The sequence below is a fragment of the Cervus canadensis genome, chromosome 19, assembly GCF_019320065.1.
Source record: "Cervus canadensis isolate Bull #8, Minnesota chromosome 19, ASM1932006v1, whole genome shotgun sequence".
NCBI classification, from domain to species: Eukaryota; Metazoa; Chordata; class Mammalia; order Artiodactyla; family Cervidae; genus Cervus; species Cervus canadensis.
The window spans coordinates 48,638,623-48,656,117 of NC_057404.1; the positions used below are offsets into that span (position 1 = coordinate 48,638,623).

General features: G+C 38.2%; 2 long non-coding RNA genes across 2 annotated transcripts in view; both read left to right on the top strand.

Moving 5' to 3' along the window:
- Window positions 1–17,495, top strand: part of LOC122422302 — a 100,419-nt gene that overhangs the window by 67,789 nt on the left and 15,135 nt on the right. The window lies entirely within an intron of this gene.
- LOC122422301 lies at window positions 1,516–16,644 on the top strand. Its single transcript, XR_006263772.1, has 3 exons — window positions 1,516–1,528; window positions 12,431–12,433; window positions 16,497–16,644. It is a non-coding gene; the product is annotated as an uncharacterized LOC122422301 (long non-coding RNA).

A 17,495-nucleotide genomic window follows, 5' to 3' on the forward strand; every position in this document is an offset into this window, starting at 1 on the left:
AAGAGGGGGCAGGTTTTAGAAAAGACCAGAAGGTTCACTGAAGTGACTTGAATATGGAACAAGTAAGCGAGGAGTAAAAACTCAGGGAAGGAAGATTCAGTGCTCCTGTATAAGGAGAAAGTGATTCTAATGTCTTAATCAGGTGTATGGACTGTTGTGATTTGGATTTGGGGGGAGTTAATTCATTGACTTCAAAAGAACTGCTAAGATGTTTTCCTGTGACACAGTGTAGGCCTCAGCGAATTGCCAATACCCCTAGAAGTTGAGATTCCCTTAACTAAGGACCACCCACCCCAGGGCTGTGGCCGTCACCGTAGGCAAAAACACCTCTAAGGGCTCACTCGCCATTTGGCTCAGTTCTAGGTACTATGTAGCCAGGCTTTGAGGACACAGTTTTCAAAATCATATCAACATCTTTCTGAGGCATAGCATTCATCTAATCTGCCTGCAGAATTATGTTACTGTGAAAAGTGATGTCTCAAAACCCATAAATTTGTGATGTTAAAATGAGTCATTTTTTGATATCCTTTACAAGCTAAAAAGTACTCAGGCCTGTTGACAAAGCAAAGAAATGGTGTCAAAAATAATTTTAAAACCTTTTGACCTATAAGGTTTAAAAGAATTAGGCACAGATTCTTTGCTTTAAGCCTCTTGGTGAAAAGAAATATGGTACTCTGCCAGACTGTTGATTGACAGTAGTGTTTGTAGTTTCAGCTGCTCATACAGTATGCTTCTTGTACATTCTGAGTGGGTAAATATAGAAGACTATTTGTCACCTGGGTTGATGGATTACAAATAAGTGAGACAATGTGGTTAGGGTTCTGAAGCGTAAATGAAAAGTCAAAAACCTTATATTATTTACCATACAATGATTGCGATTTAAGATTTGTTATTCCTATTACATCAGTAGAAATGGTTGGGTTTTAAAATAAGCATGTTACTCATTTTTAATCATCTCTTTCCATTACATAGTTATTTGCTACAAGAATGCATCAATTAAGTGTACCAAAAACCTGATTAAAATGAAGGACTTATAATAGATAGCTGCATTTATTTTTAAATATCATGATTCAAGTATCTTAAAATTTTTCCACTCGTAGGACCTATGACTAATGACATGTTTCTCCATCCATATAAAGCTTTTGTTGTTTTCAGCAGCTAATTAGTGTTCAAGCTTATTGTACTCACATAGGCTTAGAAGAGTGGTGTTTCTGAAAAAATTTTTCTTGGTCAATAGCCCTCTAATAATATTGATTTCTCTTTGTACAACATTTTGAATTTGCTTAAGTGTTACAAGTGGTATAACATAATTTCAAAATGATATCATGAATGGTTCAGTAATTAATATTTTCAAAGAACTGTGCTATTCAAGATGAAAAGATTATTAAGGTGTTATTACTGAGTCTTCGGACTTAGGAAAAAAAATTTGCTTTGGAAAGCACATTATCACCTTTCAAGACAAGAAGTAAAATTGGCATTTTTAGCATGCTACTCTTATCTTTATTTGCTGATAAAGAAAGAATCCAGAGTTTTTCAAAACTTTAAATGAAAGGCTATGGTAAGGTTCACATTACCCAGTCTTAAAGGAAAAAAGCCATAAACGAATGGGAACAAAATAGAAACAATAGCCCTTGACATTTTATTTCAGAACTTTTAAAAAATTACTATTCTAAACAAAACACAACATGTGAAGTCTATTTATTTTCATCTATGTAATTAATAAAGTATTATATTAAATACATGAAAGTATAAAAATTAACGACCTGTAATTACAGCTTCATGTCACAATACTAACATCTCATAATGGATATTCAGCTTGTTTTTGAGTTGGTTATTTTAATGTCTATATTTAAAGACTGTTTATATTAAAGGAGAGGGAACACACTCAATTCGTATTCAATTCAATTCATGCAACTTGTGGTTTGGTTTAAAGAGCTGTGTTAGAGGCAAAGATTCTATTATTCTTGAATCGCCATCACAATATATTTGCTATTCAAAACTACCTACATCTGACAATATGTGTTATCAGAATAATGGGAGATTTGAGCTTACATTTTATAAGTAAATTATAATTCAATACTTTGAAATATACAGTATTTAAAAACTGTATATTATATAATTTAGAGCTCAATAGCAATAATATACACTTGGTAAAATAAAATAGTTAAGAATACTTTAAATGTGATTTTGTCCTCTTTTTTTTTAGTAAATTGCTTTTATGTGCCACAAAATTCTTCTATATTCTTGTCCCACAAACATAGCACCATGATCCAGACAGGGCTAGTTAATTGCTACATTACTTGAATATCAGTCTGGTTTCTCACCTGTTCCAGGAAATGCTAGATTAGTTTACAAATTTAAGTTGAATAATTGACATTAAAAGTATATGCATCTTGTTAAAACCTGAAACCAGAAGCTATGTCTTGTATGTTGGGATTTCAAGCAAATAAGGACAAACCAGTAGAGCCAGTGAAACTCAGATATCAAGTTATTATTTTGTTTTCCAGAAAAACTCATTGGATATTAGAGTTTTAAATCACTGGCTGTTAGAGTTTTAAATCTGTTGCATTCCAGTCTCCTCATTTTATGGATGAAGAAATGGAAGTGAGAGGTAAAGAAATTCTGCAGCAAAGGTCACACAATAGTAAGTGGGTTAGCGGCCCTCGAGAGCAGCCCTCCTTTAACTACACAGCACGGTCACTGATGGGCCAGGGTAATTTAACCCAGCATTTCCTGGAGCTCGGTAGTCAAGATTCCCTGATTCATTTCACAGAAATACTATACTCCGTGCTGCTTTACAGATACTATTTTTTGGGATACTTTCAACAACAACAAAAATAAAGCATAAGTAAACTTTTAATTGAAAGAGCAAAACAGATACAAATCATGGACACCAAAGGAGCCCCCCTCAGTCTTTGCTCTTGACAAGTTGATGGTATAAAAAATGGAGAGTTATGAGACATTTCCAGCTGCACTGACTCTTTAAACTTCAAGGAGATTATAGTAGAAAATATTTCTCCTCTTGTTTTTGCCCATGGAGGGTGACTTTAAGAAGAGAATTGACAACAGGTCATATATAGACACTGATTGTCTTAATGATTAGGAGATAGTTAGGCATCATTTATATAGAACTGATTGTCTTAATGATTAGGAGATAGTTAGGCATCATTTAACTGAATGGTTTTCAAGAACTTGACGGAACTCTTCTGAGAAATAGTATCAGCAGCCTGACTACTCTGATAGTGAAAGCTTACAGAATGGACTTTTCCAATTGAGGTAAAGATTTAACCATTCAAGACTCTAAGGAATGGAGCACAAAGCCAATTGTATGAGGCATAAATCAAAGTCTGAGTCCTGTTGGGAAAGACCTGTTAGTATCTATTACTGTTAGTGCTTCTAGAAATCGTGCACAGAAATTCCGTTTGCTTTACTCACGGCCTTTTTCTTTTTTGCTTGAACTAGATGTGTTAATTATTAAAATCTTATGAATTGCAAAGTATTGTTTTACAAATGTAAATGACTGCAATTTTAATAATATCTTAGAGAATATTATCAGTAAGAGTTAATTTATTTACTCGGACTTTAGTACTAAATTCAAGATTTAGCCTGTGCCTCTGGATTTATAGCTTATTATCTTTCTTACCAATTTCTAGGTTTAGGTGCATTTTATGTACACACAGAAAAATGAAGGCATTTCTAAATTTAGGGTCTGAAGAAAATGAGAAGGTATTATATGGAATATTAATAAGGATTTGAATAAGAATTGAAAAAGTCAATCAAGAACTCAGGCTGAATTCATCGAAACCACTGATGCCATCATCCTCAGTGGTGACCCTGGCATTGTAAAGATTGTTTTTATGTGTGGGACCTGCTGCCACACATTTTCTAGCAATTTTGGAAAATGTATTTGCATAAAGTTTCCCATGCCTGACATCTTGGTTTTGGGTTTGTGAATTATTTTAAAAGAACATAGGATAACTTAAATACTGGATTGTTCTTTAAAACTACTGGGCTTACTGTTCTTCAGGCAAAATCTAAATCAAAAGAACAGATTCATTGTATATCTAGTAGGAGCTTGGTGAAGAATAAGAAACTTGATGAACTCAGGCAAGCCAAAGTCTGAACTCAGATTAAGTTCAATTCACACACTCATGTATTTATTGCTTTGGGTGAGTACAATTAAACGTGATAATTTATGTCCACTAATTGAAGCAGTCTGACACAGGAGTCACTGGTAAATGTACTCAATTTTATGTGAGAAACTCAGGGTTTTATGGACTACCCAAGTAAGACAATAAGAAATACGTCATAATTAAACAAATATTTGTTGTTTGAGACACATTTATACCAATACAGAAAAATTTAGTGGATGGTTGGCTCGAAAGTCAAGTTGGTAAAAGCGGACTTTAATGTATCTTTGTCTTGTGTGACGTGCTATACTCATGACGATTGTAGTTTATAGATAAAGTGACGGGGCTTAAGTTTATCAAACATTTTTAGATCCTAAGTATAACGTGATGTGAAGGTGCTTTCTATAAACCAGTGTATTTAAACCTTAGAAAATAGCCTTGTGAAATAGTTTTGTTATTAACTACATTTTTGAATTGAGAAAATAAAGATAACTTTTCCAAAGTTCCAAGATAGTATTCAAAGCCGAGATTTTGATTCCAATGTCCCCTTTCTTTTTTTTTTAAAAAGTAGCTTTTATTTATTATTTATTTGGTTTTGACTGCTCTGAGTATTGCTGCGCCTGGGGCTTTCTCTGGTTAGGGTGAGCGAAGGCTACTCTCAAGTGTGGTATGAGGCTTCCCATTGTGGTGGCTTTTGCGCAGAGCACGGGCGTGAGGGCAGGCGGTCTCAATAGTTGTGGCACATGGGCTTCGCTGCCCTGCGGCACGTGGGATCTTTCTGGAGCGGGGATCAAACCCCTGTCCCCTTCACCGGCAGGTGAACTCAATCACTGGACCACCAGGGAAGTCCCCAATGCCCCCTTTTTTTTCTGCTCCATCACACAGTTGTTGCAACTTGCTCCTCCCTAAACTTAATGAAGGAAGCATCCCGGGCTTGGTACAGAACTCATCCTATTTACAAATTGTTTGGTAGTAAGGTCTTTTCAGTGATCCTTTGATTAATGAATTCTCTGGGAACAAAATTCTTTCATCCCAATAACATGTTTTTAAAGATCCTACTTGAATTTTTTTGAAGTGCGGTAGCAGAAATTGCAGCTGCGTGTGACAAAAATACCTCAGTGCACACTTTCTATTTGCCTTTGCCCAGCTGGAGAGAAACAGGACCAACTGCGAACTGAGCAGAGAGGCATTTGAAGGTTATTCTCCTCTTTTAACCTCCCACATTTTCAGCAGTTACTTGGCACCAGATAATGGGTTAGGTACTGTGCATGCATTTCTTGAAAAGTGGCGTTTTATTATCTTCCCTTTTACAGCCTCCCCTCACCTTGTCCCTTCCAACTCTCCATCAGGCAGACTTGCTCTCTCACTGCTGAGTTGGGGAAGACTTTGCTACCAGGCAACATTATTTACTGACTGAGACTCAATTACACTTTATTTTGAAGATGGTTCTTGGTGTTACCTCAGATGGTATTTGTACTTTTAAACCCCTGGTCAAGGCACATGGGAATCACTGGTGAACTTGTAAAAAGGCGTATTGCTGGACACCATCTAGGTATTTTAAGTCACTGCATTTGTGATTGGCATCCCAGAGAACTGCACTTAAAGAAGTCTTGTCTCCTGGTGGGAAAGTCTTCTTCTCTGTGAACGGATTCTAGAGATCCATGGGGAGTCTGATGAGAATCATTTTATAGGCATTCTAGCTCCTGATTTATGCTTTTCTTCTATTCACTTACTCGTTTATTCTTAGGCATTTGTGGTTTGCTGGCAACAATGGATGAAAAAGTATTTTTTGCTCATGAGGAGCTCACAATCATACATACATATCATTCATATAAACAGTGTCTCCCTCAGACCCAGGCAAGAGGGATGCCTGCCCTGACCTTTCTGCTTTAGAAAGCCTCACTCTGCATTCTCCTGTGTGTGGCCTGTCCCTTCCCTATGGGGTGGAGCATTTGGATGATCAGGGACATGTAATCACCAAAGTCTGCTTCCTCTTCTAGACTGCATTGGACCTGGAATTCTCTGCACTCTCCTCTTTCCTGAGTGCACTTGCTGAACTGTGCCCCTAATGTGCACCCTCCTAGCCCCAAAGGCTGGTTCTGGACAGCTGTTTGCAGTGGTAATAGGTGGAGCTGCAATATGTATAACAGGGCTGGTTATTGACATGTGCACATCTGAAGCCATTGCCATGCGGAAGAAAGTCTGTGCAAAGGGTTAGTTAAGAAATGTCGATGTGATCCTGTCATTGAGAAAAGCTCTTCCAGTGTGGCAAGTTCTGGCTCAGAGCTGCAAGGAGTTCAAGAATTCTAGCTTTGAACTCAGCCATCCAGAAGATGTATCTTCATGGTGGAAGGACAGAATCTATTTTAGTTAACAGTTTGTCAGCTTGATTTATAACTTTTAGATATTTGGGTATACCGCAAATGGGTTTCCATTTGGATTCTTGCTCTGGACCTTGCAAATGTTAGGGGAGAGCTGCTCTTGAAATTAAGAGAGCTCTGAGGAGGGGAGTCTCCTGTTGTGGGTGAATCAGGCAACACTTGATGTGAATGTTGAACAATAGTTAGGAATTATTTAGGCAAGAAGGATGCATGGAGACTGAGATGGGATGGCAGGGCAAGGCGGGGCAGGGCATAGAATAGACAAGTAACTTTAATGCATAAGCAAAGGCAAAGAGACTTCAGGTTGCCTCGTGTGTGTTTGGAACATAGCTTAGTTTGTTGAAACTTAAAGTGCAAGTAGAACAGAATTTACTGGAAAGCTGATAAAACTCAGCCTTCAGGTTCTTTCACTTGAATAGTTCCTGATGATCTCTGGGGTTTGCTGGGAGTTATTGAAGTTTTAGTTGGGAAGGGGAGGCCAGGTTGCAATCTAGAATCATGTCTGTGTAAACATTTCTGTTTAAATGCCTAGAGACCTCCAGGAAAAGGACTTGTATTTTCAGGTTTCAACATTTGTTGTGATTTCTTTTTTTCACTCAAAAGACATGTTTACTTTTGTATCTAATTTTGTTTCCTTTTTCTTAAAGAAGATTCCTTCCTCAAATTACAGTGCCTTAGGCCCCACCAAACCTGGGTCTGCCCTTGGGTTTAGTAAATCTGGGGAGACGAGGTTGGTGAAGTTGCAGAGAACAAGACTTGATTCTTTGAAGGCCATGAGAGCCACCAAAGATTTAGGCAGGAAAGTGGCCTGGGTATTTTTGCATGGATTATTTTCAAACAGTGGACCATTTGGAAACAGTTTTGGATTGGAGAGTTTTAGCAATCCCCCATCAGGATGTATTCCTAACCTAGAGCAGTGGAGGAGAAAAATTTTACTGAGTAAAATTAGCAAAACTTTATATTTGGATTAGAAATTTATCAAGAAAGAGTCAACGATGAATTTGGGGTTTCTAATTTAAGGATCTTAATGGATGGAGCCCTGATTTAGGGATAAAGAATGACAGCAGTTTTAAATGTGTTGAATTTATATCTACATAGGACTTCCCAGGTAAGTAGTAACGAGTCTGCCTACCAGTGCAGGAGATGCCAGAGACAAGGAATGATTCCTAGGTTGGGAAGATCCCTTGGAGTAGGAAATGGCAACCCACTCCAGTATTCTTGCCTGGGAAATTCCACAGACAGAGAAGTTGGCAGGCTATAAACTATGGGGCTGCAAAGAGTCAGACATGCCTGAGTGTGCACACGTACACAAGATATATAGACGGAGATCTCCAGCAGCCTGTTAAATATGTAATTCTGAAGCTTGGAAAAGATGACTGGGCTGGCTAGGGATATCTGTGTGTGTGTGTGTGTATGTGTGTGTGTGTGTGTGTCTGAGAGAGAGAGATAGAGAGAGATGGGGAGTCATCTGCATTTTGAAACCATCAGAAAGAATTACGTCAATCAGGGAAAGCATTTAAAATCAATAAACCAGTGAGCTGATGATAGGACTCTGAGAAACACAAGTGTTTCAGTAGTGAACAGAGGAGAGGGTACATTGAAAAACAGAGAAAAGTAACAGGTGACGCAAAATTTTAGAAATCATAGGCAATTTTTCCAAGGAGGGAACAATTGACAGTGCCAATTAAGCAATGATATTAAAAAGGATCCACTGATTTGGCAACAAAGGAAGTCACTGGATATTTTTGGAGTAGGGTTGAAGTGGAGACAGAAAACAGCTCTAAATGGGTTGAGAATTGACTTGGAAATGAGGAATGAAGACAGTATCTTTAAGAGTACAGTTACTCTTAAAAGTTAAGACACACAAAAAGCATATTGTGCTCTGAAGGGAACTGAGCATCGGTGAATTCTATCTATCCATCATCCATCTATACTATTTTTTGGCTGAAGATGGCTCATAGAGTAAGATTTCAGGGAGACTTGGGGGCAGGTATAATGCAAGAATCTTAGTAGGACTCATCTGCTATTCCTGGAGGTAATGAGATGAAGATGGTTGATCAGTCAAGTAAAAGTGTTGGTAGCTGATGTTTCAGGCTTTGCTAAGGTGAGAGGAAGTGCATGGTGTGATTTCATCAGAGGCACTTATTTCTCTGCTCAGATGATGTCACTAGGTTGAGTTTGGTGTTTTTCTGGAAGGCACAGCAGATATTTATGTGTGCAAGCAATGGAGTGTTCTGGAGGTGAGAAAATACATACTCAACCATGAGCAATGAGGACTGAGGTTGGACAGGGGAGAGGGAAACCAGGAAGCAACACCCAGGTGAGGCTGGAGAGGTCAGAGCTTTGAGGAAGTTCGCAGAGAAGTATGAGCAAAGAAAGGGTGGGAGGGAGCTGGGAGGTAGAACATCTTGCTTAGAGAGAGCTATTGGAGTTGTAGGTGGCAGAGGCACAATTATGGGGGATGGAAATGAACTGAGAATCTAGTTGAAATTGTTGACATATGGTATACATGACCAAGTTGGTTGGAAGTGAAAATTATTCAGTTTAAAAGGTTTTGAAACTTCAGATAGGAAGTAACAACTTCTGAACTTTGTAAGATAAAATTTTGAGCAAGAATGAAGAAAAAAGAGAGGAGGTCTCATGAATTTCCTTTATATTTTCCATCATTGAGCTGTTATTAATTTGTTTAAAATGATTCCGATAATTCAATTAAGGAAATAATTCATGATTATTAGTCTATTTAATAGCATTAAGTAATTAATTCAATGTATAAATTTAATAAATAAATAATAAATTGAATACATTTATCATTATTAATTTGTTGCTATTGGATGTCAATGAAAATAATGATGTTTCAGTTGGCATATTTTATGGCTTCTTGTTTTACTTTTAGTATATGTGCTGGAAATAGTGAGGGGTTTAGAATCAGAAGAACTGTTTTAGTTCCCATTTCTATTATCTGCTAGTTGTGTAACCTTGAGCCATGCACCTGCTCTCTGGGGCTTCAGCTTCTGTGTGTGTGTGTGTGTGTGTGTGTGTGTGTGTGTGAGCGTGTGTATGCTCCATCGTGTCTGGTTCTTTGCAATCCCATGGACTGTAGCCTACCAGATTCCTTTGTCCATGGGATTTCCCAGGCAGGGAAACCCTTCTTAATCTATTAAAGGGTGTAATATCTATCCTTAAGGTGGTTAGCTACAATGTGTATAAACACATCTTTTTCTGAATCATCACATGCTAGGTTAGGCTCAGCTGGTGTGGTTGTTTCATTACTACTTGAGGATATTGAAAATAACAAAGCCCCCCGTGTCCTCTCTGGAGAAGGCAATGGCACCCCATTCCAGTCCTCTTGCCTGGAGAATCCCATGGACGGAGGTGCCTGGTAGGCTGCAGTCCATGGGATCGGGAAGAGTCGGACACGACTGAGTGGCTTCACTTTCACTTTTCACTTTCATGCATTGGAGAAGAAAATGGCAACCCACTCCAGTGTTCCTGCCTGGAGAATCCCAGGGCCGGGGGAGCCTGGTGGGCTGCCGTCTGTGGGTTGTAGAGAGTCAGACACGACTGAAGTGACTTAGCAGCAGCAGCATGTCCTCTCTAAGCTGAAGTTCTATCATATCTTGTAGCATTTGCTTGGCTTGTTGATTAGGCAGTAAACTTAAATTCACATATTAAACAAATACTCTTTAAAAATAGAATTTAGTTATTAATTTACTGTATATAAAAACATAAAATTTTGACTATTAGATGCTTTGATGAAAACATTCTATAGCTCTGCTTAAAATTTTTATAAAGTTCACTGTTAAAATATTTTAAAAGTGGTTATTTTTGGATAAATCTTTTTAGAGATAAGTTGAGATATTAAATCCTGCATTATAAATAGGCTGTTTATATGCCAGTATACTTTCTCTTAAGCTTTTATTCAGAAGAGTGATTTTAAATTAGTGAATTAATAAAGTGAAAAATTTTGATTTGGTAGAAGGAGATTAAGACATTTCCTACATTTCTGTGGCATCACTTTGTAGCAGGAAAGAATTCCTTTCCCCCATTTCTCCTCAAGAGGATGTTGAAGAAGCAAGTGGTAAAAAAAAAAAAAAAAAAAGAGAGAGGGGAGAAATTAGAAAGGCCACCTAGATCTTTCCCCTGTTTGGTGGGTGGCAGATAGAGGTATAAGTGAGCAGTGGGAAACTGTTCTGGACAGGTCCCAGTCCCAGGTTCTATGGTGAAGGAGTTGGTATACTGGCTGTCTCTGGCCAATCACCTAGTCCGCCCATTTGTGGTCTGACGCAGGGTCCTTCCTGGTGGCACACTCATCTCTCGGCCAAGATGGATTTCAGTGAGTGTTTCTGGGAAACGTGCTCCCTCCTTTCGGCTCCTCCTGAGTCCTCCCAGTTAATTTTCAGTGGCAGCACCGCATTCCTTACGGGGGCCTCCTGTTGTGAGACAACTCATGTAAACGGTTATTGGTTATTATGGTTTATTATTGTGCCTGGCCAAGAACGGTGGTTTTAGTTGTCAGTTCCCAAACATCATGTCCTTCAAAAAGTTGTGAGAATGAAATGGAGTGTGGGGAGAAGCAAATATTTCAGTGCCTGGAATACAGTAGAAGGTTAAAGCGTATTACTCAATTTTTTTTGGCTTTTCTTTTTAAGTGGCAAATGTGTTTTGAGTTTAAAAAATCTGTTTTAAAAGTTTAAGTTATTACTTACTGTTGATCAACTTGCCTGTTGATAACAGGTAAGAACCCACCTGTTAAGGCTGTGGGAGCAGGCTTATTTTTTGGCTTTTTGGAAAGGGGAGCATATATTTGTAAATTTTTCTAGGGACTTAGAAAACACCTCTTATAGAAACATGTCCTTTGGACTCATGAACCACATATGCTTACCAGGTAAGTGGCAATTTATTCTAGCTGCAAGCAAATCAGTTGTGAAGAGGTAAGGTTTTCTCTGTGTGTGTGTGTGTGTTAATCGCTCTGTTGTGTCTGACTCTTTGCGACGCTATGGACTGTAGCCTGCTAGGCTCCACTGTCCATGAAATTTTCCAGGCAAGAACACTGGGGTGGGTTGCCCTTTCCTATCCAGGGGATCTTCCCGACCCAGGGATCGAACCCTCATCTCTTGCATCTCCTGCATTGGCAGGCAGGTTCTTTACCACTGCACCACCTGGGAAGCCCCTAAATATTCCTCATGGTGTATAACTTTTCAACTTGCAGATTTAATTTGGTAAAGGAAAGTAACAGCATATGATCGGTGGTAACAGGAAGAAAAAATTGAAGCAGTAGCTGGACTTTAACTAGACCAGGAAAACAAAGCCTGTCACCACCAGCCTCCTCTCCTGTTATATCACCTGACTCCATGCACAATTTTACAGTTGTTATATCATTTAGTCTTTTGGAATCAGTGATCACACTCTTCCATGAAATGCCAGTTCCCCAGAGAAACACTGCAGCTGTTTTAAGAAAGCAAATAGCATAGCATTTTACTGTCTGGAAATAAAATAAACACAAAAGATTCCTGCTCACTGGAATGAATGAAGTACCACGTGGCTGACAACTTTGAATTCATTGTTTAATATTAATGGTAAGATTAGGTATGTAAAGCAAGCCCTTCTATTATTCCTACATGAATGCATTATAGTAAGACATAGTGAATCTCAAAAGGAGAGGAATCTGGTTCATTTTCCATAAGCACCCAGAAATTCAGATGCTTATTCAAAGCTTATCTGAACTACCTAAACACAGTTAAGTCTGCAGATCTTAGCAGAGCAGATTGCATGTAAGATTGTCAGCAGTTATGCTGCCAACTCAGACACAAATATTGAGAAAAGAGACTTTTGCTGACATGCTTTGTTATTTCTAGATCTGTTACTATAAAACTAATAATGAGAAAAATAAAATTCCTTATCCAAGTCAGGATTTGAGAGTCAGTTCATTTCTAATCCTCCAAGATGACAATTCTTAGTTCATATTCCAATAAATTGTTGCTCTTAGATATGTGTTTGAGAAGTATTCACTGCTCTGTTTTATAAAGCTAACTGTTCATACAAGCACGAAGGATCAGAGCCCTAACAGGTTCACAAATATATGTATCTATATTTGAGAAGGTAAGTAAGCAAGGTAATTTCGATGACTGATTATGTTCATACTGGCTTGCCCTTGTCACCTACCTCCCAAGTTTAGTTCCTCTGCAATGGAACTGACACATCATGACAGATGGGAACAGCAGGAAAGCCTAATGACCTAGAATCATTTTGTAAGGCTCAGAAAAGAGCCACAGACTCCCAAATAAAACTACAAATTTTTTAACCATGGGCATAAATATTACTTTCGAAATCCTCTCTCAAATCTGTTTTTAAATAATCATATCTGATCACCCAAGGAGCTTTATTTTGTTTACTTCAAAGGTGAAGGATTTCTGGAATGGACATGGGACAGTGAAAAGAGGAACAGATGAGTTGATTTATTTCACAGTCTTAAATGACCATTAAGCATTATAGGGATAGTACAGAGGGCCTCCAAACTTTTCAGAAACCAGTTGTTTGATATCTTAAAAAAAAAACAAACCCTACCCCCGCAAAAAAACTCCATTTGATTCTAAATAGAGAAAGAAATTACAAAAGTGGGATGAACATTCAACAAACTATCTGCCATTTATTAATTTTTAATTTTATTATTTATGAAATTTCTTACATATGAAAACAATTTATGGGTGACACTTTTTCCCCTTTTGAAGAATCCTAAAATGTGCATGGTAACTGCTGAGAAATCATAGCCAGCTGTGACTTGTTAGTTTTTTGTGGCCAAATAGTATCAAAAGGCATATTATAAGAATTTTAAAAAATATTTATAGAAAAATTATGTTTAATGTGATTGAGGCATCATCTTAATACTTTTGATGTAATATAGTGTGAGTTCTCCAAAAATAAGAAGACTGCAAGTCTAGGAATGTTTTGATTTGGCAAGAAATGGAGGAATTCTGATTTGAGAAAGAGGCATTCTAGATGCATGTAAAGTGCTGAAAATGTTTGTCTGAATGTTTATGCTCAACAGCTACAAGGTCTGAATTGCTGTAGTTACAAACAAAAAACTGTGAGTGTGGATCAGAGAAGGAGAATAGAACTCTTTGAGTGTATATCCAATTAGTCTTGGGTTAAAGTTTGTGGCTAATGCATATTTGTTATTTCTTTTCTTTTTTCTTTTTGTATAATGTTTCCATTCCTTTCTTCAGATTTGTATATACTGGTATAAATAACTCTCCCTTGTTTATGTTATTCAATAACAATTTTTCTTAAAAGAGAACATATAGAAAGGTACACACCATTTATTTTGAAGTGTCTTTAGTACACTGAGTATTCACTGTCAGAAAGAGGCATGGATTGGATTAAATCATTAGTGAATTATATCATGAAGTCTATAGGTTAAATATGTAGTAGATGACAATGACTTATGGTGATATGTTAAAGCTGTGTTAAATTTGCCTGGTTCTTAGGATAATTTTAGATTTTTGTTAAAGTATTTTCAGATCCCACCCCTGATCTACTTAATCTGACATTTTAGGGGAGAGGTATATGGACTGAATGCTGTCGGGTGATCCTTCTGATCAGGCTTGTTTGATAAACATGACATTAATCCAAGAGTCTCAGAGAACTTTGTTATTTGGTCTGAAACTGGAAATGCTTATTACGATAAAATCTGTTCTGAGCCACTCTTGAATTTAATCAGCTTTGTTCATTATAGTACGTTGGTTATGTGGTTGAGGGCCAGTTAGTTCCTGCCCTTTGGTTGTGGATTATACCCCAGGCCCTGATTTATCATCTTACATTCATGTGGAAAAGATAAAAAAGTGGGAAAGAAAGACCTGATCAACAAAGTTGCAGAGAGAAACTTCACTAAAGTGTAGAAATTCAAAACAATTTCAAATCTTGTGCCATCTTATCAGAGGGTCATTGTTATTCTCATACATGATGACAATACATTAAGAATAGAACTTCAATTCCCAGGAGTAGAGAGTAGAATCTATATTATAAAAGGATATTGGCAATACTTCTGAATTCAAAATGAAAAATGAGTTTGATAACTAATTGCTTAAAAGGGAAAGAAGAAATTTTGAAACATGTAAAAATCTTTCTCATACTGTGATTTTTTATCATGTTGTTATTGTTTAGTCATTAAGTAATGTCCAACTCTTTGCGACTCCACGGATTGTAGCCCACCAGACTCTTCTGTTCACGGGATTCCCAGGCAAGAATATTGGAGTGGGTTGCTCCAGGGAATCTTCCTGACCCAAGGATAAAAAGTGCACCTATTGCATTGGGAGGTGGATTCTTTACCACTGAGCCACTTGGGGAGCCCAATTCGAACAATATAAAATTATGTAATGAAGTCAAGACCTATAATAAAAGAAATATATGTTGAAAAGGAGGTAGAGGAGGCAAAACATTAAATAAAGGAATGAAAAATTGGCTTAATTTTCCTTTCTTTGTGGGGAGGGTGCTGCTCTGCACAGCTTGTGGGATCTCAGCCCCACATCCAAGGATTTAACCTGAGCCACGGCAATGAAAGCACCAAGTCCTAACCAGTGGACTGCCAGGGAATTCTTAATTTTTCTTTTAATCAATATTCTTATGTACAAGATAACCTCATGTTAAATAAAGTTACAGTTCCATTTTCTGGACTTTTATAGACTTTTTATGCAGACTTTTATTCTTGCATTTGTTACCTTTAGTATAGTTGTTCATGTATCTTCCTTATCAAATTTCTTGAGGTCCTTAAGAGAAGGACCATGTTTTATAAAAGTCCTTTAATCCCAAAATACTAACATTAGCTCATCTAAAGCAATAGAACAATAATCCATTCAAGAACTGACAGATTGGATGAAAGAAAACATGGTTCTTTTCCACAAGGCTACACAATACAGACCATAGAAGAATAATTACTTTGTATTACTGAAATTAGCTCTATTATTTATGCTCTGGGAAGTTAATAGTTCAAGAAGTGTTTTCTCCCAGACTAAATTTATCTAAAAAGGTGTAGTGGCTGTTCTAAAAATATTTAAATGCACCAACCATAGGGTTTTTAATCTTGGAAGAAACTATGTGTTATCAAAAAGAAATATGGAATCTGGGAGTTCAACAGACCCTGAAGACAGTGTAGCATCATGATTAATATTTGTACAAAGAGGTCTTCCAGCTCTGCTTGGAGGCCTCCACACTCAGTTCCTTGGTGCCGAATCTGTTGGCCTCTCAACATCACAAAGAATTTCCTGATTGTGAGCAGAAATATCTCCTTAACAATTTTTTTTAAACTTAGTGTTGGGTGGAGTATAACCACTTAACAATGTTGTGATAGTTTCAGGTGACCAGCAAAGGGACTCAGCCAGACATATGCAGGTATCCGTTCTCCCTCAAACTCCTCTCCCATCCAGGCTGCTCCATAGCATTGAGCAGAGTTCCATGTGCTATACAGTAGGTCCTTGCTATGCATTTTAAAGAAATATATCCTTTTCTAACAGTTATTGTTCTACTCTATGCTGATCTACAAACCGCTCCTCCTCCAAACCAAAAGTAATCCTTCTACACTGATGACCTTACAAACATTTCAGGAAAGCATCCATTTGCCTGCAAGTTTCCTCTTTTCCACCCTTTTTGTATATTAGGGAAAAAACCTGTTCAAAATCAGATTTGTCTGCACGTGTAGTGCTCAGTGTTACTTGCTATTTGTTGTCACTAATGTATTGGTCAGAACAGACTAAGAAAGCCAGCAAAGAGCCAGGAATAGTTCAGAAGAGGCTGCCTATAGTGAAACTAAACAGGTGAAGCTTTCAGTCTGGAAAAAAAAAGAGGATAAGAGTAAATATTATTCTTATGGGTAGGAATATGCAATTAATAATTCAAAAGTAGGGGATGTTTTGGAAGGGGGAAATTTCAAGATAAGTAACTAAAAATAGTACTCATACTATTTATACAATACTCTTAGGTAATGCTATTATAGGTTCAGTTCACTCACTTAGTGGTGCCTGACTCTTTGCAACCCCATGGACTGCAGCACACCAGGCTTCCCTGTCCATCACCAACTCCTGGAGCCTACTCAAACTCATGTCCATAGAGTTGGTGGTGCCATCCAACCATCTCATCCTCTGTCATCCTCTTTTCCTCCTGCCTTTAATCTTTCCCAGCATCAGGGTCTTTTCCAATGAGTCAGTTCTTCGCATCAGGTGGCCGAAGTATTGGAGTTTCAGCTTCAGCATTAGTCTTTCCAATGAATATTCAGGACTGATTTCCTTTAGTCCTGAAGGATTAATCTTTCCTTTATGGTTAAGGTAAGTTCTTTTTTTCCATAAAGTTTTCCTTTATGGTTTTTTTGAGACCCAAAAATGGCAGAGTAGAAAGACGTGCGCTCATCTTCTCTTGCAAAAACTCCAAAATTAAAACTTGCTGTTGAACAAACATTGACAAGAGAATGTTGGAACCCACCAAAAAAAGATACTGCATGCCCAAGGGCAAAGGAGAAGCCCCAGCAAGATGGTAGGAGGGACAAAATCGTATTTAGAATCAAACCCCATACCCACCAGAGATGCCTGGAGGGCTCAAACAAACCTTGTGCACACCAGGACCCAGAGACCCCACAAAGACTGGGCCAGAACTGTGTTCGAGCGTCTCCTGCAGAGGTACGAGTTAGCAGTGGACTGCCACAGGAGTCGGGGCTCTGGGTGCTCTGAGTATGGTGTTTGCCCTCTTGGAGGAGGTTGCCGTTAACCCCACCATAGAGCCACCAGAGCTTACACAGGATTGGGAAACAGACTCTTGGAGGGCACAAACAAAAGCCTGTGCACACCAGGACCCAGACCCAGACTTGCCCGGGAGTGTCCAGGAGTCTCCAGCGGAGGCGTGGGAGGCCGTGGCCCGCTGTGGGGTTGGGGGCACTGAGTGCAGAGTGGAGGGAGGGAGCACAGCCCCGCCTATCAACAGGAAATTGGATTAAAGATTTACT